The 21,197-nt window shown below is 37.1% G+C and overlaps 1 long non-coding RNA gene and 1 pseudogene across 3 annotated transcripts in view; both read left to right on the plus strand.

The window, feature by feature from the left end:
* The window catches only part of LOC306655508, a 30,656-nt gene that overhangs the window by 1,891 nt on the left and 7,568 nt on the right, over positions 1–21,197 (plus strand). The window contains exons 2-4 of one of the 2 annotated variants that reach the window (XR_013762272.1): positions 7,153–7,229; positions 8,369–8,524; positions 16,852–16,914. This is a non-coding gene — a long non-coding RNA (uncharacterized lncRNA). The remainder of the gene's footprint in view (positions 1–7,152; positions 7,230–8,368; positions 8,525–16,851; positions 16,915–21,197) is intronic. The other variant, XR_013762273.1, reaches the window with a different exon arrangement.
* LOC306652936 (phosducin-like protein 3) lies at positions 19,661–20,527 on the plus strand (annotated as a pseudogene). The gene has a single exon. The product of its transcript is annotated as a phosducin-like protein 3 (transcript).

A 21,197-nucleotide genomic window follows, 5' to 3' on the forward strand; every position in this document is an offset into this window, starting at 1 on the left:
ATTCCAGCAGAGAAAACAGCGGGAGCTAAGGCTTACGGGAGTACAAAGACTCATGTTTGGAGACAGATGGAACTGTATATAGAACGGGGAAAGGAAATAATAGTTAAGAAGAGATAAAGGTATCCACCAGGTCTTTATCTCTTGCTATGCCAGTACGCGGAAAGTCTCAGAGTTCCACTCAAGAAACCGAGATTTCATTCTACAGGCAGTGGATCTGTCAGATGTTTCCAAGCAGAAATTTATATAATCAGAACTGTTTTAGGAAGATAACTTTGTAGCACTTTGAAGCATGAAGGGAAGGGTAAGATTAGAGGCAAAGATTTGGCATAGTTGGTAATCTGTTCAATGGAGAGGAGCAAGAGGAATCAAAGACCAATAACCTGAGGTATTGTCCTTTTCATTTAGTGGTATAGTTATTCACCTAGTCACCAAGACTAAAAACCTTAGAGCCACTTTAGGGTTTTCTCCCCTGCCCCCTTCCCCATATCCATGGGTTCCTGTTTGAGGTTCCCAGTTCATTCTCATCTTTACAGTCATTTACTGTCACTCCAGACCTCCTCCTAACTGGTTTAACTGCCTTCAGTTCCTTTGCTTTGCTCTCCAATTCAACCAGGGAAATCTTTTTTTTCTTTCTTTCTTTCTTTCTTTCTTTCTTTCTTTCTTTCTTTCTTTCTTTCTTTCTTTCTTTCTTTCTTTCTTTCTTTCCTTCCTTCCTTCCTTCCTTCCTTTCTTTCCTTTCTTTCCTTTCTTTCCTTCTTTCTTGTGCTGGGAATTAAACCCAGGACCTCGGGCTAAGAAAGAGCTCTACCACTGAGTTATGCTCCCAGCCCCAGAGAAACCTTTTTTAAAGGAAAAATTCCTCTGCTTGAAATCCTGTTGTAACTCCCCCTCCCTATCATTTGAAGTCCAAACTCCTTAGTTTGACAAACTCCTTAGCTTGGCTGATAAACCCGTTCAATCTGGCTTCTGCCTAATCTTCCTGTTTTATCTTAGGCTGTTCTCTCACACCCACTAGTCTCCAGCCTCACTGTGCTAATGCTGTTTCCAGAGCATTCTATGTTCTTTTATGCTTCCTTACCTTTGCTCATGTTCTTTGCTCTAGAATGCCCTCCGGGGCCTGGCATAAAGCTCTGTGGTAGAGCACCTGCTTAGAATGTCCTCCTCCCCCTTGTTGACCTGACAAATACTTTTTTTTTTTAATTATTTTGTTTTATCAGTGCTAAGGATGGAACCCAGTGACTAACACATGCTAGGCAAGCATTCTGCTGCTGAGCTACAGTCCCAGCCCCTGACAAACACATTTGAGCTCAGAAGTCACCTATTCAGTAAAACCTTCCTTGAGCCCACCCAAACACCTTGAGGCTTCCACCTCTGTAAAACACATATACCACATATCCCATAACAATGTATTTATTTATACTGTATGTCAATTTCCTCTACTATAATCCTGGATATTTCAAGTCAGGGTTAGTATCTGATTTTGTTTTCCCAATATCTGAATCTGAATACTTTATTTGCTGACATATAAGATTTAAATGTGAATAAGAACATTCAATTGTACAAGAAAAATACCCTTCATTATATATGTATTTATTTTATTTACGTGATTTAAATAATGTTACAGTATTTTTATGGTTCATGTAAATGGAGTATTCTATTGTTAAATAGAATAAATTTATAGGAGCCCACTGTTTTGGACTGAGCTCCTGCACTAGGACCCAACAGACTAGAGCAAACCAAAATGGAGTAATTCATAATACTGTTCCATGTCACCAAGACAAAACAAAGTTTATCTGACCTGAGAAACAAGGGGAGTAAGCAATGATAGCCAGATCTCCAAAGAAGCCAATTTTAGCCATCATGTTAAGGAAGTCCCTATGCTCTAAACTTTACAAGGAAAATAACTTAGAAATGGTCAGTCTGTTTTTGTTCTGATTCTGCTTTTCTCAGCCCTTTTCTGTATATAATACCAACCTCCTCTGCTCAACTCATTAGAACATCCATTCTATTTTATAGAATGAATGTTGCCTGATTCTAGAATCACAAATAAAAATAAATAAGATCTTTAAATTTGTTGTAATTTTTGTCTTTTGACACTGTTTACTGAATGCTCAGTTCTAGGGAATTATTGGTTCTGTATACTTAACTAAGCTGCATAACTTTAAAAATATATACATATATAAAAAATACAGTTACTGAAAGTTAACTATTTCAATTATTAAAAATATAGCAGACAACAAAAGTTATCAGTAATTAATGAAGTCCTTGCTATGCATGAAAATCCATGAAGGCAATTATTGTGTTATAACTGTTAGAATTAGCAACTCAAAAACACATCACAGTATCAAATTTTAGAGAATTCTTATATTACACATATAGACACAGCATGTATTAGTTAAAATTTGTGTAAAGCAAGTAAATACAATGAATTTAAGTAAATTCCTTTATAAGAAGGTTTAATTTGTATAAGAAACCATTTCAGTAAAAACTAGAACAAAACTTAGATTAAAGTAACAAATTTGAAGAAATTTCAACATATTCACACATATAAGCAAATGTTTTACTAAATACTAATATACATTAAATAGCAGGAGAAAACGAAATGTGTGTTATAGAGGCTCGTGTTTTAGGAATAACAGGTACATAACTAGAAGTAAACACTGCTTCAAAGTGTCATAAAGATTTTAATCTTCCTCTCAAAACCTAAAGATATACTGTTTTAAAATCTGAAAACTATTACTAATACTACATTCTAGATGAATCTCTGGATTTCAACATTTACCATATTAGAAACCAAGTCAAAGCCATTATCAATACCAAATCAATCTAAGTTTGCCAAGAGTGTTACTAATTCCACATTATTTAAACCATTTCACAAATGGTTCTTGTTTTGTAGCATTCCGTGAAGTTTTGACCCATTGCACAGCTGTGAAACTGTGAGCTTCTTCCTTCTTCTGCCCAGTATTAACTTAAAATCTGAAGCCTGCATCTACCTGTTCCTTTCTTCCCTCATGAGTTATTTAAATGACTTCTTGATAACTACATCAGTTGGCTAGTTAAGTCTCCTGGAATTATAACCTAGATTTTATTGTCCAATATGATCAACCAAAACTCATTCCCAACTAATATGGCAAGTTTCCTGGCCTATCAGAACAGCAGGACCACATTTTGACAGTTCATTTTATTTATTCCTTCCTTGTCCAGCCAACCTTTTGTGTAAACCTTAAAGTAAACTAGAAATTATTTCTTCTGATTTGAAAATTACTTTTAAAAAAATTTTTAAATGAAAGTTTTATGTTATTAACAAAACATGTTAATATGATTATAAATATACTTTCTCATGTCCACAAATTTTAATAGTAACAAATGTAGCTTTTAGCTGGATTTAATGGCACTTTGGACATCAGAGGGACTTAATTTCTCAGCAGTAATCCTATAGCCCATGTATAATAGTTATCTATTACTGAGTAAAAAATTAACCCAAATTTAGTGGCTGACCAATAAATATTCATTATCCCACAGTTTCTGGTGAATCAAGAATTCAGTAGTAGTGGGACTGAGGTTGTGGCTCAGTGGTAGAGTGCTTGCCTAGCATGTGTGAGGCAAACTGGGTTTGGTGCTCAGCACCACATATAAATAAATGAATAAAATAAATGTCCATCAACATCTAAAAAAAAAAATTTAGTGGTAGCTAAGCTGGGAGGTTCTGATTCAGAGTCTCTCATGAAGTTGTGGTCAAAATGTCTCCTAGATGCTAAATAAAAGAAGCCAGATATAAAAGACCACATATTTACATGATTCCATTTATATGAAATTTTGTGAAAAGTCAAATCTACAGTCACAGAAAATAGATTAATGGTTGCCTGCAGCTGAAGATGGAACTGAAAGTAACTACTAATGGTTTCTTTTTGGCATAATCCAAATCTTCTAAAATTAGAGTGGTCATGGTTGAATAGCTGTAAATTTGCTAGAAATTATTGAATTGTACACTTGAAATTAGTAAGTTTTATGACAAATTTGTTGGGGGCTGTGCCATGTTGACCACATCGGCAGCGAGGAGGTTAATTGACATAAGCACACTCAGGTGATTTATCATCCATGTACACAAGGTATGCGCATGTGTTCTCAAGCATCCTAATTGTGCCTGCTCGGACATCTAGCGTCTTGCTAATCTTTGCGTAAGAGGCGTGGCCCTGCTCTCCGCCTCCTGGAGGTGAAATAAGCGTAAGCAGAACAACACACAGGGCAGCAGCTAGAACACACAATGCAGCAGCTAGAGGGAAAAACACACTGGGAAGCAGCAAGACACACGCCGGGCAGCAGCCAGAGAGAAGAAGACACACAGCGGCAGCTAGTAGGGAAAAGCGGCGGTAGCTAGCAGGAGTAGCAAGTCTCTCTTCCTCTAAGCTCTAAGCAAAGCCTGTCCTTCTCTCAAAGTCTCTCTTAAGCAAAGTCTCTCTCTCTCTCCTCTCAAAGCAAGTAAATCTCATTTCCTCTATCCTCTATAAACAAACAAGCAAGAAAGCAGTGCACTAAAGAGAAAGATAGAAGTAGCTCAGTTTCCAATCCACCACCCATAAGACCTGTGCAAATTGTTGCTGCAAGCGGTGACAAATATCCACGGATTTTGTACCGCAAAGAGCCAGCGACATAAATTATAATCTCAATAAAACTATCTTAAAAAGAAATTTCAGGCTGCGGTTGTACCTCAGTGGTAGAACCCCTGCCTAACGTGTGAAGCACTGGGTTTGATCCTCAGCACCATATTTATTAAATAAATAAATAAATGTATTGTGTCCATATATAAAAAAAAATTTAAATAAAGTAAATGAAAAATAAAAAAAGGAAATGTCATCCATGGCTGGAGTCATCTGAAGGCTTGACTGAGACCAAAGGACCTGCTTAAAGATAGCACACTGTCATGGCTGGCAAACTTGATCCTGGAAATTGTCTGGAGGATACATTTCCTCAGAATATGATCTTCTCCACAGGCCTGTGTGTTCTCAAGACGTGGTAGCTGGCTTCTCCTAAAGCAAGTGATTTAAGAGAGAGTTCACGGTGGAAACTGCAATACCTCTTACAAACCAGCCTCAAAAGTCAACATCATCACTTCCACCATGTTTCATTAGCTACATAGACCAATTATTATTTAGTATAGATGTGTATTTCCCAAGAGACTGAGTGCAAGGAAGTGAGAATCATAGGGAGCCATCTTCTTTTAAAATATATTTTTTTAGATGTTGATGGACGTTTATTTTATTCATTTATTTATATGTGGTGATGAGAAGCAAACCCAGTGCCTCACACATGCTAGGCAAGTGCTCTACCACTGAGCCACAACTCCAGCCCCATAGGGAACCATCTTGAAGACCATCTACCACACCACAGAACTCAAGGATTTTATCTTCAAGAGTCAAGCAGCAAGGGCTAGGGGTATAGCTCTGAGGTAAACTGCTTGCCTTGCTCACATGAGGTCATGGGTTGGATTCTCAGCACCACCAAAAACAAAACAAAAAACCTCAAGGGGCAAAAAAAGGGGGGGAGGGGGACATGATTTTTATCATTCTTATTCTTACCTATAGAGGTAACTGGAATTTATACTCATAAATCTAGAGTACCATAATGCGGATATTTGATATTGTTTCTTCATTGCTGAACCATCTGTATAATTTAAGTATCAAATGTTTCAAATTACTCTGTTGGAGATTCTAACACCCATGTTTTTAAATATTCCTTCTGATTATGGGACTTACAGTTTACTTACAGATGTCTAACACTTTAAGCTACTACTTTCTTCAGTTCATAATAGTAGAAACCCTGACTATTACCAATACCATTTGCAATCTATCGTGTTAAGACTAAAATTGATGTAGTAGCAGTGCCTTCATTGCTTTTGAATCATAACTTATAGCAGCTGTGCATTCTAATCTAAAATATCATAGGGATGAACTTATTTCAGTAGTCTACTGCTATGTAACAAACCACTCAGACTTAGTGACTTAAAACAATCATTAGTATTTCTTATGACCTATGAATTGGTTGGAAGTTCCTCTGCTGCTTGCACTTGGGTCCAATCATGAAGTTGCATTCAAATGGAGGGGCCATTGGGGTAGGAGGTATAAGACAGTCTCATGTCTGAAGGTGATTCTAGTGGTGGTCTAGGGTGCCTTGGTTCCTCTCCTTGTGGCCTCTCATCCTTCACAGGCTAGACCAACTTCCTTAGGTCACACAGAGTCACTTCTTTCACATTCCTTGGTCAAAACAGATTACAGAGCCAGCACAGATTCAAGGACTAGGGAGTTTTCCACCTCTCAACAGGAAAAACAGAAAAGTCACATTATAAAAGGGTATAAAAAAGATTATCAGCCATGCTTGCAAACAGTCTTTAACACAGAATCTTTATCCTCTCCATGATCACTGATTTACACCTGTAATTCCAGCAACTCGAGAATTCTACCACATACAGAGTGGGAAAACCTACATATTTACCATGATGTCTTTCTCTGTTAGAAGCAGCATTAATTATTGTTTTATTAGATATTGTATTTCAAACATTTCGCTATTTAACTATAACCTTAAACCTTTGGCTTTTTATTTGTAATATAAGTGCATTGGACACTGGGAAATTTTGAACATGTTTTTTCTGGGGCAGGGATGAATCTTTATGAATCTTATAAGGAGGTGCCCAACTTAAGTTTTCATATAATTAGATTCTTTTGTCACTACCAATGTTCATATCTTTGCAGGCACCTATTTATGATTATGCTGTAAAAAGTAAGATGTTCTACAAATGTAACTTAATTCCTTAAAGATCACTGGTTAGGGGCCTGGGAATATAGCTCAGTTGGTGGAGAGCTTGCCTTACATGCACAAGGCCCTGGGCTCAATCTCCAGCACCACAAAAAAAAAAAAAAAAAAAGAAAAAAGAAAATTATTGATTAGTGCTTTTGTAAACTTATTAAGTGAGAACTTAAATGAAAACCAATTTTTTAAATAGTCATACATTTAAGTGTGTGTGTGTGTGTGTGTGTGTGTGTGTGTGTATCTTTAATTTATTTATTTATTTATTTTTTTGGTACTAAGGATTGAACCCAGGGGTTCCTTATCATTGAGCTACATCCCCAGCCCTTTTTATTTTATATTTTGAGACAGGGTCTTGCTAAATTGCTGAGGCTGACCTCGAACTTGTGATCCTCCCACCTTAGCCTCCTGAGTCACTGGGATTGCAGGTATGCACCACCACACCCGCCCATTTGAAAATTTTTATGTAGAGTAGACAAGACATAAGAACTGAGTCCTTCTTGTCTTTTCAACTTCATTTTTCAGTAATCCTAACCTGTAAATGTATGCTCCAACCATATTGAAGTACTAGGAATTCCTTTGATCTTTCAAGCCTCTGGACACTGACCATTCTCCCCATGTAGGAATTCCCTTATCCCATCACCACTGCCACGCTTCGCATAACTTCCTTAAAAATTTAGAAATTTGATTCAGAGGACTTCATCTCTGCAAAACTTTGCATAATGTGAATTAGATTCTTTTGTTATGCACTCCTACAATACTCTCCTTCTTATCTTTCCACAAGGCAGGGACTGTGTCTTGATGAGGACAGTTGCTGATTGCCTTCTCTATTACCTATTTTCTCCTCATCAGGAACCCCAATTTTTAGGTGGGATTGATGCCCATAATAAAGACCACATTTCCCTGTTTACCTTGCTGCCATTTCATCATGTGGTCATGTTCTGATAAATTATATGCTACCTGAAGCAGAAGTACAACCGTTTCTAGAAATTTTCCTTTAAAAGTAATGAAGCAGGGGCTGGGGAGATAGCTCAGTTGGTAGAGTGCTTGCCTTGCAAGCACAAGGCCCTGGGTTCAATCCCCAGCACCACAAAAAAAAAAAGTAATGAAGCAGGCCAGAGACCCCCACCCAGAAGACCCTTACCATAATTAAGCAGAAACCCCCACTATATTTGTAACATATGAGTTCCTCTTCTTCAGAAAGCTTTCTATCAGCAAAAACTGCATGCAGAAGGGCATTGGGAGTTGGTAGTTTCCTCTTTTTGCAAATGCCAGGTTTTCAAAAAAAAAAAAAAAAAAAAAAAAAAACTTGTGAAACCTCTGTCTAGAGGATGGAATGAAACGCGCTTGTGATATGAACCTCCTACCCACCCGCACTGGGCATAAAGTTCAAAGAATTTCTGTACTCATTGTTCAGAGAATTCTAAGGCATGAGCCACCTCTAAACCCTGCAGTCAATAAACCTGCTTCCTGAAAATTCCTCAGGTGTCCAGCCTCTTCTGTTCTTCTTCAGTAGCTATTATATCCTTTATGCCTTCACTTTCCTTCTTCTACCCTTTGTTTCTAGAATATAGATATGATGATTGCAACTCCATCTTGAAACATGAGAATGAGGGTTCAACCCTAGAGATGGAAAATGGAAAGCTTTCCACTATACTCCCAAACTACTACATAGTCCCCTTATCAGCCCTGGACTACATCTGGATTTTTACATGAAAGACAAGTAAACTTGTCTTATTTAAGTCATTATTTTTTTGTTTATCTGTTAGTGTTGTTCTTAATCCTAACTCGTACTCCTAGATGTTGTTGTTGTTGTTGTTTTAATTCCTAAAACCTGGCAAAGTGCCTGGAACACAGTAGGAACTCAAGAAATGTTTATTAAGCCAAGTAGTTATTAACTGTAACAAGGGTACATTATGTAAATCGAGTTAGTGAAAATGTCACATATAATTAAGAACTCATATACCTTCCCAGAATTTCAGAAAACAAAATACTACATCCTTTGGGGAGGTGTAGGGGTGGTTGTAGGGATAGAAGGCTAGTAGCATTGACTAGTCAAGAGACCATTTTGTGCCTCTGGAGAAATGAATTAATTTTCCAGGATGGTGCTTGAGCAAAATAAGATTTTAAAGAGGGAGGAATAAGATAATCTGGCCCTAGACTTAGAGAATGAAATAACAAAGAACAACTTAGAGAACAAAATTAACTTGCTACAATCTTCTGGTTGATGGGACAAAAATCAGTCGTGCTTCAAAATAGACACTGTGGCATTATTTTATTGAGAAAACATAATGATTTAAAATGTTTAAACAAATTATCTTTCTTTAAGTATATGAAGAGAATGGGCTGGAGTTGTAGCTCAGTGGTGGTGTGCTTGCCTAGCACGTGTGAGGTACTGGGTTCCATCCTCAGCACCACATAATAAATGAAATAAAGGTATTGTGTCCATGTACAACTAAAAATATTTTTTAAAAAGTATATGAAGAGGTTTAATTAAGAAACTAGGAAACCATGCTCATCTATGTCAGTTTTTCTGTTGCAGAATAAAATTTTAAACGTTATGGAGTATATTTTACTAACTTTAAAATACAATAATTTTGAGCTGGGGGCTGGGTGGACAGTGGCACACACTGGTAATTCTAGCAACTTGAGAAGCTGAAGCAAGAGGATCACAAGTTCAAAGACAGCCTGGGCAACTTAGACCCTGTCTCAAAATAAAAAAAAAAATTGAAAGAGCTGAGGATGTAGCTCAGTGGCAAAATGCCCCTGGATTCAATCAAACCCCAGTACCAAATATATATACACACACATATACATTCATATATATATGTATATATATATATATGATAATTTGTGCACATATATAAAATTTCAAATATGAGTGAAGAGACATATCTAACTTTAATATACAAGAATTCCAGAGGGTTTCTGAATAAGTCTATAAAGAGTGTGTGTTCAGACACTTGGATTTTTTATCTTAGAGTAAATGATAACTTCCATAGCCCACTCTGAGATCTGACTATCTTTGAAAAGTGATTTGTAAGGATCCAGTGATCATTCTCAAACATATGCCCAGTAATCAGTGGAACCCCAAAGATCCACCATGTCTACCATTGCTTTTGCCTAGAAGTCATTCTCCCCTCCAACCACAACTCCACCCAATTTAATTTTTGCTTCAAATCCCAGCTTGAAAAAAATCATCTCCATGCAAGGTAAAATCTCTTCTTGTGATATTAATAAATTGATACCACCTTGTGTTGCCACAAATCTTTGTGCCTCTTCTATAGGATTTATCATATCATTTCTCTAAATTATACTTTTTCAGAGAGTTAACAGCACATTTCTCATGCAAATATAAAATGGAATTATGCCAAAGATTTTATTCAATTCACTCATTAATGAGTAAACCAAGAGGATATTAAACTAGTTCAAATGAGTATTTGGCTTATAGAGCTTTATATTCTCTACCTGTCAAAGTTCATTTGCATTTCTTATAAACATGAATTTGAATTATTGATATTCCTATTTAGTTTTCTTCTTTCTTTTCTCTCTCTCTTTCTCTGGCCCTGGTAATGGGTTTTGAATCCAGGGGCACTTTACCACTGAACTATATCCTCAGCCCTTTCTTAGGGTCTTAGGGTCTTGCTAAGTTGCTGAGGCCAGACTGGAACTTAGGATCCTCCTGCCTCAGCCTCTGGAGTTGCTAGGATTACAGGTATGCATCACTATATCCCTCCACATTCCTATTAGTTTTTTAACATTTGATTTTTATTCTTACAGTGTTTCAAAATAGCTTTGACAATAGCAAATCAATTAAATATAATCAGATAATCCTCTAAATTCACCCTAGACACTACACTAATTTTTTTTTTTTTTTTTTTTTTTTTTTTTTTTTTTTGCCTGTTTCCAAGTCTTGGGTGATTCTTTTTTTTTTTTTTTTTTTTGTGCGTGTGTGTGTGTGTGTGTGTGTGTGTGTGTGTGTGGTGCTGGGGATTGAACCCAGGGCCTTGTGCTTGTGAGGCAGGCACTCTACCAACTGAGCCACATCCCCAGACCCCTTGGGTGATTCTTCTTGGCAATTCATAGCTTATATCTCTGTCTATACTCCTAGAATATAAGTTCAAAACTAGATCTTCAGGCATTGGTCAAATACTGAGAGCTACTTCATGCCAGTCACCAAATAAGACTTTAGGGATGTAAACACGATACAAAGGCAGGTAAATATCTTCCTCTGATGTTAGGAACTTATTCTAATATATATTAAAGATACATAAATAACATACAATATACGAGTTGTATCTGAAGAGGATAAATCTGTGGCATGAGTATTATTCTCATTAAAAAAGTGACTCCACATATTACTAATGCAAAAACCTGACTATTGCACCATCCTTTTAATAATAAAAAAGCAATTTTTCTCTCTTGAGCCTATACCAAAAAAAGTAAATGTAGTAGTTCCTCTTATTCATAGTTTCAGTTACCCACATTCAACCATGGTCCAAAAATATTAAATGAAAAATTCCAGAAATAAGTAATACATAAATTTTAAATAATTGATGTTACAGCATGTTGAAATAAGTGCTACATTTTTTATTACTTAATAATATTCTCTTACTCTGCCTAATTTGTAAGTTGAAATATATTATAGATATATAGGTATAGGAAAAAAACATAGTATAATATAGTTATAGTATATATAGGGTTCAGTATGCTCCTCAATCTTAGGTACCTAGGGAACATCTTGGAATACGTGTTCCCAAGGATAAGTGGTCTTCCATATATGCAAAATAAATTAGTCAAAAGTTCCTCAAACTCCCTCTTATCAGATCTCAATTCTCCCTCTCCCCGCTTTGGTACCAGGAATTAAACCCTGGAGTGCTTAACCATTGAGCTACATCCCCAGTCCTTTTTATTTTTTTTATTTTGAGACACGGTCTCACCAAGTTGCTTAGTGTCTCACTAAGTTACTGAGGCTGGCGTAGAACTTGTGATCCTCCTGCCTCAACTGTGGTTACAGGTGTGTGCCACTGTACCCAGCCAGATCTTATATCTATTGAATAGCTCTTCAACTTAGAATTCAATGACAGGTTTTTTCACACCACATAATTCTCTGTGCCATCTAAAGCATTAGCATTGAAGAATTTCTATGAGTGTTGCAGTATTACTTTTGGACTTTTTCCCAAGCCATGGACACCCATTCTAAAGAACTGATGCAGAAGCATATGGAATGACAACCATATCATCATGGTTCTGACCAATGGTGCAAGAAGCAACAAAAGGAACCTAGGGCTTTGGTTCTTAAATATCAGACCATTGGCTGGTGCTGAGCTAATTACTAAAGCACCGCCTGGAAATCCTGTTAAAATTCAAGACCATGGGCCCTACTTCCAGAGACTTTAGCTCAGTAGGCAAGTGTAGGTTTCCTTTGACGTTTCTAGTGAACAAAATCTAAATAGAAAACACTTTAGCACAAAGATTAGGGAAATGTGCTAGGGTCAAATCCTAAATCTACCATTTGCTAATTATGCGATCTTGGGCAAATTAATCATGTGTGTTAACTTTCTGTTACTGTAACAAAATACCTCAGAAAACAACCTAAAGAAATAAAGATTTCTTTTGGATCACACTTTCAGAGGTATCAGTCCACTGTAGGCTGGCTCCATTGTTTCCGAGCCTGTGGTAAGGCAGAACATCACGGTAGAGTGTATAGTAAGAGCAAAGCTATTCACCTCACAAGTGTCAGAAAGTAAACAAGGAACAAGGAAGGAGCTGGGGACATGATTCCCTTCAATGACATGCCCCCAGGAACCTACTTCCCCAACTAGACCCCACCTTCTAAAATTTCTATCACCTCCCAACAATACTATCAATACTCTGGTTTCTCTTCAGATCATATAAATCTTTCACCTTTTACCAACAATGCCATCAAATTATGAATCCATCAATGGATTGATCCACTGACAAGGCTAGAGCCCTCATGAGCTAGTCCCTTCCCAAAAGCCCCGCCTCTGAACATTGCTGTGTTGGAGACCAAGACTTACATGAGCCTTTGGGGAACATTCCAGATCCAAACCATAACACCATGTCACACCCTAGTTTTCTAATCTGTAAAATTAGAGTAACAGTAGCACCTACCTTGTGGGTTGTTTTTGTTTGTTTGTTTGTTTGTTTGTTTGTTTGTTTGTTTGCAGTGCTGGGGATTAAACCCAGGGCCTTGTGCTTGTGAGGCAAGCACTCTACCAACTGAGCCATCTCCTCAGCCCCCCTTGTGGGTTGTTTTAAGAATTAATAAGTTAACACATATAAAGCAGTTAGGACACTGCCTGGCACAGAATAGGTGCAATACAAGTGTTTCTGTTCAAATAATTTAAAATAAACCCATCTGTATCACTAAAGAAACTGGGAAGTCTAATAAAAGTGCTAGTGGAAATAATCAAAAGACCCATTATTCAACATTTACTATGAGCCCTGTATTCAAAAAATGGCACCTATCTTCTGCATTGCATGTTTGGAAAATTCAATAGAAATTTATAATAAATATACAGTCCTACTCCTGTCTTCTAATGAGATCAGCAGAAAAGATGACTTTATCAATAAGCTCTCTCAGTTTAATACTACATGTATTTTTCATAATGATAAAATTTCACCTAATAAGCATATGATCTGAATGCCTAACTCCAGTCTTCTCTTTCTCCCCACTCCCAGTACTGGGAATCAAATCCCAGGGCCCTCGCATGCTAGGCAAGTGTTCTACCACTGATCTACACCTTCAGTTCCCACAGTCATCATCTTTTTTTTTTTTTCAGCATTTTTAATATTTTTTACATAGCTTTATTGAGGTAAAATTGAAGTACAATAAAAGTGCACATATTTGAAGTATGCAATTTGATCAGTTTTTATATGTAACCAATACAATCAATATAAAAAGCATTTCTATTACTTTTTTTAAAAAAATGAAATAATGCATACTGTTTCCTGCATGATTTATTACATTAGAATTCAATCACCTTAAGATACATAGAACCCCACCCCCACATGTCAACTATTTCTAAATTAAAGGGCACACTTTTGACTATCTCAGAGGTCAGGAAAGAAATCACAAGAAAAGTAAATAAAAAGTGCTTTAGGGCTGAGGCTGTAACTCGGTGGTAGAAGTGCTTGCCTTGCATGTGTGAGGCTCTGGGTGTGATGCTCAGCACCATACAAAAATATAAATAATATTGTGTCTGTCGACAACTAAAAAAATATTTTTTTAAAAAAGTGCTTTGAACTAAGTGATAATGAAAGCTTAAAATATCAGGATCTCTAGGATTAAATAGTACTCAGATGAACATTTATAACAAAGTACTTGTATCAGAAAGAAGTTAGAATAACAAATTATTTTCAAATTATAGTAGAAAGGGAAAAATAAGAGGAGCGGAAATACATGAAATAGAGAAGAAATAATACAGCTAAAATTTGATAAAAATAAAACAAGGCTAATTAAGAAAAAAGCAAGAAAAATTATTATCAATGGAAAGAAAGCTATTGATATAACCCTACAGATGCTAAAAATATATTATGGTGATATCACAATTGTATGCCAATATATATGATAGCTTACATAACATGGTCCATATTAGAGAAGGATCCATGTGCTGCTGAGAAGAAAGTGTATTCAGTCACTGATAGATGAAATATTCTATATATGTCTGTTAAGTCTAAATTGTCAATTGTATTTTTTTACTTCTATAGCTTCTTTACTTAGTTTTTATTGGGAGGATGTATCCAGTTGTGACAGAGGCATGTTAAAGTTACGTAGCATTATTGTGTTGTGGTCTATTTGGTTCTTGAAATTGAGACGAGTTTGTTGGATGTAAGTAAATGCTCTGTTGTTTGGGGCATAAATATATGTGATTTTTATGTCTTTTTGATGTATAATTCCCTTAAGCAGTATGAAATGACCTTCTTTGTCCCTTCTGATTAACTTTGGCTTAAAGTTCACTTTATCTGATATGAGGATAGAACTTCCTGCTTGTTTACATGATCCATGTGAGTGATGTTTTTTCTCATCCTTTCAGCTTCAGTCTGTGGATGTCTTTGCCTATGAGGTGAGTCTCTTGGAGACAGCATTTTATTGGGTCTTGTTTTTTAATCCAGTCTGACAGTCTGTGTCTTTTGATTGATGTCTTTAGGCCATTAATGTTCAAGATTATTATTGAGATATAATTTGTATTTACAGTCATTTGGGTTTATTTTATTTATTTTGTACAGTTTTCATTTGAATTAGTATCTCCTTTGATTGATTCTTCCTTTAAGTAGTTTCTCCCTTTGCTGGTTTTCAGGTTTTTTTTTTTTTGTTTGTTTTGTTTTGTTTTTTTCATTTATCTTCATGGAATATTTTGTTGAGAATGTTCTGTAGTGAAGGCTTTCTAGTAGCAAATTCTTTTAACTTTTGTTTATCATGGAAGGTTTTTATTTCATTTTTAAATCTGAAGTTTAATTTTGCTGCATATAGGATATTTGGTTGGCATCCATTTTCTTTCAGAGCTTGGTATATGTTATTCCAGGACTTCCTGGCTTTGAGGGTCTGTCTACATTGAGAAATCAGCTGAGATCCAAATTGGTTTCCCCCTATACATAATCTGATATTTTTCTCTTATAGCTTTTAAAATTCTATCCTTATTCTGTTTGTTAGGCATTTTTATTACAATGTGACTTGGTGTAGGTCTGTTGTAATTTTGTACATTCAGGATCCTATAAGACTCTTGTATTTGATTTTCCATTTCATTGTTTAGTTTTGGGAAATTTTCTAATATTATTTCATTGAAAATATTGTTCCCTTTTGTTTGTATCTCCACACCTTCATCTATCCCAATAAATCTTAAATTTGGCCTTTTCATGTTATCCCATAGTTCTTAGAAGTACTGTTGATGGTTTCTTAACATCTTCTCTCCATGGTCAACTCTATTTTCAAGATTATATATTTTGTCTTCATTCCCTGAGGTTCTGTCTTCCAAGAAGTTTAGTCTATTGGTGATGCTTTCTATTGAATTTTTAATTTGGTTTATTTTTTTCTTCATTTCAAGGATTTCTGCTTTGTTTTTTTCAGAATCTCTGCCTCTTTATTGAAGAGATATTTTACTTCCTGTATTTTTCTCTCTGGTTTCATTTCTTATCCTGTCCTTTACTTTGCAGATCAGTTTAACTGTGTACATTCTAAACTCCTTCTCAGACATTTCTTCTACTGTGGTGTCAATGGATTCTATTATTGGAGTATCTTGGTTTGTTTGGGGCGATTTGTTCCCTTGCTTTTTCATGTTGTATGTTTCTACCCATCAAACAGTAGGAATCTGAGGCAGTAGCGATTCTACCCTGTGGACTTATAGCATCCCTGAAGGTTTCCAGTTCGTCACTGTTTAGGGGGAGACCAATAATAACAACAACCAATGCAGCATTAAACCAAATTATTCCTAGTATGATGTCTATAATATTATAAACAAATTACAATACAATAAACAATTATAATTACAATACAATAAACAAATTACAATTATAATAAACAAATTATATGATCATTATTGCCTACAATAAAAACAGCAAATTAGCAAATGAATTTATAATTTCAAAGGTGGACAGGGAGAGAACAGAAGTGATATAGGAGGTGATAATTATGAGGGAGGCAGAGAGAAGTAAAAAATTAAAGGAAGAGTGAAAGAGAACAATAGAGATTGACTTTTAGCAGAAGAAAAGAGAGAATCAAGGGAAATGAGTAGGAGGAAAAATATATATACATAAAGTAAAAATTTTAAAAATTTAAAATAAAAATAAAAGAATATAAAACTAAAATATACTAATCAAATATCCTAGTTCACAAAAGCCTAATCCACAAAAAAAGACTTCAAAAGTGCTAGAATGAGAAAAAAAAACAAATATGAATATGTATAATTGTCCATGTACCAGGAAGATCACAATTAAATAGAGAAAAAGAATTTTTAAAAATATGATCTTGATGAAAAATTTAAGAATATTTTTCTGTTGGAGTTCAAAAGAGTCTGTTTCTCTTCTCAGGAGTTTTAGGTGGGGTCATTTGGAGCATGAGGCTCTATCCTCTGGATTGCTGGAGTGACAGAGGTGGGGTTCCACATGTGGGGTTCCTGGAGGAAGGGTTTAAGCTTAGGTGGGCTCCAGGCTCCTTGCCGAATGCCATTGGTCTGGAGATTTAAACCAGTGCACCTCCAGTGCCCAGTACTTGCTGGTCCGCACTGGAGGATTGTACCCCAACGATTTTCCCTGGGTTCCACTGGTGTGATGGAGGACCCAATTCTTGGTCCCCTACATCACCTTTAGATCCCATGTTTCCTGGTCTTGGGTTCAGTCTCCAAACAATCTCTCCCACCCCACCCTTCAGAGTTCCCAGCCAGATGTGTCTCTCCCAGCTGGTCCTGAAAGCAGTTGGATTGGAGGGGGAGGGGTAGAGTCAGGTGGATTTCTGTGACCAGTTGTCTCCTGTGTAAACCTCTCTCCACATTTGATTTTTTTCCTGGTCACTTAAGCACACTCTATGTTGTGTAGTGTGTGTTTACTGGGCCTGTATTTTGAACCAAACTCAGGTTTGCCAAGAATTGGCCCCCTCAGCTGCCCACCCCCATGCAGTGGCTGCAAAATGGTTCCTACCCTTTGTCCTCTGCATGCCACCTGAAGAGATGGCAGCTTGTTTCCCCACACACGGATATTGTGTCTTTCAGGTTTGCCCAGCAATGTCCTCGATCTCTAAATGCTCTGTATCCAGACATGCCCCAGGCCTCCCCAAAATGTGGGTTCCTTTAATTCCCTTATTCCTCCACTACGCTCATAGAGGGGACGCTCTGGCTGGTGCTTCCTTCCCAGCCATGGCAGTGGCTGTGCCACAGGGAATTTCTTCTTTATTTTATTATATCTAACCTCCTGAGTCCCCGATCTGCTTTGCATGCCCTATTTTAAATTACGGTAAAGTCCCCCTAACACTTCTTTTGTTGTTTTTGTTGTTCATCCACCTTGCTGAGAAGCTGCCTGTCTGCTTTCCTGGTTTCACTCCAGGGAGCAGCCAGGAATTGAACCTCCTCTATTTCACCATCCTGAAAACCCATAGTCTTCTTAAATAAGGGTCGATCACCAATACTGGGTCAAGTACTGCTAGAAGGCAAAGACTTTGTTTTTGGCATTGGATTGTGGTTATTTGGTTTATTTTTCCTAAATTCAACTTATAAATATCATGGGGTATCTCTGGATTCTGGTTTCTCCTGGGTTGGTAAACAAACCTTGCTCATCTTGTCTTCTTTGTGATTTTTTACAAGCAGTTCTTACTTATTCTCCCATTCATTCAACAAGCTTATTTGAGCTCCTTGATTGGCCCAAGATCTCAGTTAGCAACTGGAACTAGTCTCTGCCCTCACTGATCTTGGAGTCTAGTGGCACCAGAAACAATAACATTAGTGTCTTTAATCAACACTGAAATAAGCACTTAATGAAATATTTGTTTGAAGTAATGAAACTTCCTTGTTTTCTTCTCTCAGGATTTGCAAATTGAGAAGTTCCTGTTCTTCAGTTACCCCTGACAGAGGCTAATGTCCAATACTGACAAACAGGGCATAGAGATTTCAGAGATCAGTTACCACCTTAAACAAATGACTGACAGTTTATAACGTAATGCTTCACATTAAAAATGCCAGAAATGGAAATGCTGCTCCGCTATCTACCTAGATATCTAGATATCTATCTAGCAGTACTGGGAATTGAACCCAGGGCCTTATGCATGATAGAAAAATGCTGCACTACAGAGCTATACCCCTAATCCTCAGCAATTTTTTAAAAATAAAAAGACTTAAGTGCAAGGTAAGAGCAATTAGCTTTATCTGTTGTCTTTAGATACATTGTTCCATTTTTCTGATATGATTGTACAAGAAACACCAAAAGACAAAGTTCTCCCATTTCAGGTCAATAAGAGAAACAAAATGACAATGTAGAATCCATAGGCAAATTAAGATGACCAACTATTCTTTTTTTAAAAAATATTTTTAGTTGCAGACAGACACAATATCCTTATTTTGTTTATTTAGTTTTATGTGGTGCTGGGATTTGAACTCAGTACTTCACATGTGCTAGGCAAATGCTCTACCACTAAGCTACAACCCCAGCCCTACTGACTATTCTTTCTTTGCAAGGACAATCAATCTTTTATTTTCATATTCTCTTCTGACAGTTTGGGCAAGGGAGTGTTAAAATGAAAGCAAAGGTTATAGTAAGTAGTGTAATTATTTTTAAAATTCTTAACAGGCCAAAATTAAAAGTGGTGACTCTATTTTTCTCTTTTCTCCATATATTTATATTTATAAAATCTAAAAGCCTGGAAACTATTACACAGAGAGTGAAATCCATAAGAGTTTGGAACCTAGATGGCATTGCCGTATTCATTTATTTTAAGAATTCTATGGATTGAACCCAACCATTGTACTCAGTGTGATGACAACCTCCCAGAGCAAAATCAGATCTTATCCTGGTCCACGATTTTGTCCAATAATTGATTTCTCTTTTCAAAATATTTATTTTACCAAATCTTCATCATCATCCTAATGCTCCTCTTTTCTGTGATTCAGGACTTAGATGTTTTTTATTTTTATTTTTTATTTCTTACAGACTGCATTTTGATTCATTGTACACAAATGGGGTACATCGTTTCATTTCTATGGTCGTGCGTAATGTACATTCATACCATTTGTGTAATCATACATGTACATAGGGTAATGATGTCTGTCTCATTCCACCATCTTTCATACCCACTCCTGGACTTAGATGTTGAAGAAGCAATGATCTTAAAAAAATAGGACAGCAAGGGCTTTGCGCGTGCGCGGAAGACAGCTGAGGGGCGGGGACGTCGCGGCGGGGCTGGCTGGTTTGAGCGTTCGAGGGCAAGATGCAGGACCCCAGCGCAGACACTGAGTGGAATGACATCTTACGCAGGAAGGGCATCCTGCCCTCGAGGGAGGACCTGAAGGACCTGGAGAAGGAGGTGGAGGAGGAGGAGCAGCGGGTCCTCCAGCAGTCAGTGGTGAAGAGGTACGACGAGATGACTCTGGAGGAGCTGGAGGATAACGAAGACGAATTCAATGAGGAGGACGAACGGGCTATCGAAATGTACAGGCAGCAAAGGCTGGCTGAGTGGAAAGCGACCCAGCTGAAGAATAAGTTTGGAGAAGTTTTGGAGATCTCGGGAAAGGGTTATGTTCAAGAAGTTACAAAAGCCGGTGAGGGCTTGTGGCTGGTCTTACACCTTTACAAACAAGGGATTCCTCTCTGTGCCCTGATAAATCAACACCTGAGTGGACTTGCCAGGAAGTTTCCTGATGTCAAATTTGTCAAAATTTGACACCACCTGCATACCCAACTATCCCGATAGGAACTGCCCACGGTGTTCGTCTACCTGGAAGGTGACATCAAGGCTCAGTTCATCGGGCCTCTGGTGTTTGGCGGCATGACCCTGACGAGCGAGGAGCTGGAGTGGAAGCTGTCGGAGTGCGGAGCCGTCAGGACGGACCTGGAGGAGAACCCCAGGAAGCCCCTCCAAGACGCACTGCTGTCCTCAGTGCGGTGCTCTGTTCCCACGAGGAGGGACAGTGACTCCGAGGGAGACTAAGCCACCGCTGGCGTGATTCGCTGAATTTCCCTGATGTGACAAATCAACTGAATTGTTATTATTGTTTTTTTTTTTTTTTTTTTAAAGAAGAAAGAGCTGGCCTGTGCCTGTAGTGCCGGGTACCGAGGAGGCTGGGGAGGATGGCAGAGCCCAAGTCGAGACGCGTCTGGGCAGCTGGCGAGGCCCCTCTGAGAACAGAAAAGAAAGAAGCGAGCAGAATGAACCCTTTGGTTTTAAGCCTTTTTATGATTATGTTCCGTATATTGTACATTTTAGAAATAATCATTGCTGGAAAGTCTATTCAATGTCTTGGCACTTTTTAAAAAAAATAGCATTTTTTTATAAAAAAAAATCAGAACCTGTTACTGGTATAGCAGATATGTCTGTTTTTCCACTTACATTTTAAGTAAGCCATAAAACTATGTGTTCTCTATTTTTTTTATGTGTGATTATGTAAAAAAGATATGAGGTTTTTTTAAAAAATGTGAATAAATGGTAGTGGAAAAATCACGAACTAAGCTTTATAGTTACATTATATATTTGATAAAACTAGCAACAATTATCAACATATATGATGATCTTCAGGGAAAAATCTTTGTTTTATCCTGCTGAGAATAAACAGACGATTCTTGGCAAAACGTTTTATCAAAGCAATAACTGACAGGTTTTGATTTACTGTCATTTCTTCAAGTGTTTTTTTTTTTTTTCTAGTTAAAATAATGTTTACCTCAGACTGTTGAGATGG

The sequence above is a fragment of the Sciurus vulgaris genome, assembly GCF_902686455.1.
Source record: "Sciurus vulgaris genome assembly, chromosome: 2".
In the NCBI taxonomy this organism is placed as follows: domain Eukaryota; kingdom Metazoa; phylum Chordata; class Mammalia; order Rodentia; family Sciuridae; genus Sciurus; species Sciurus vulgaris.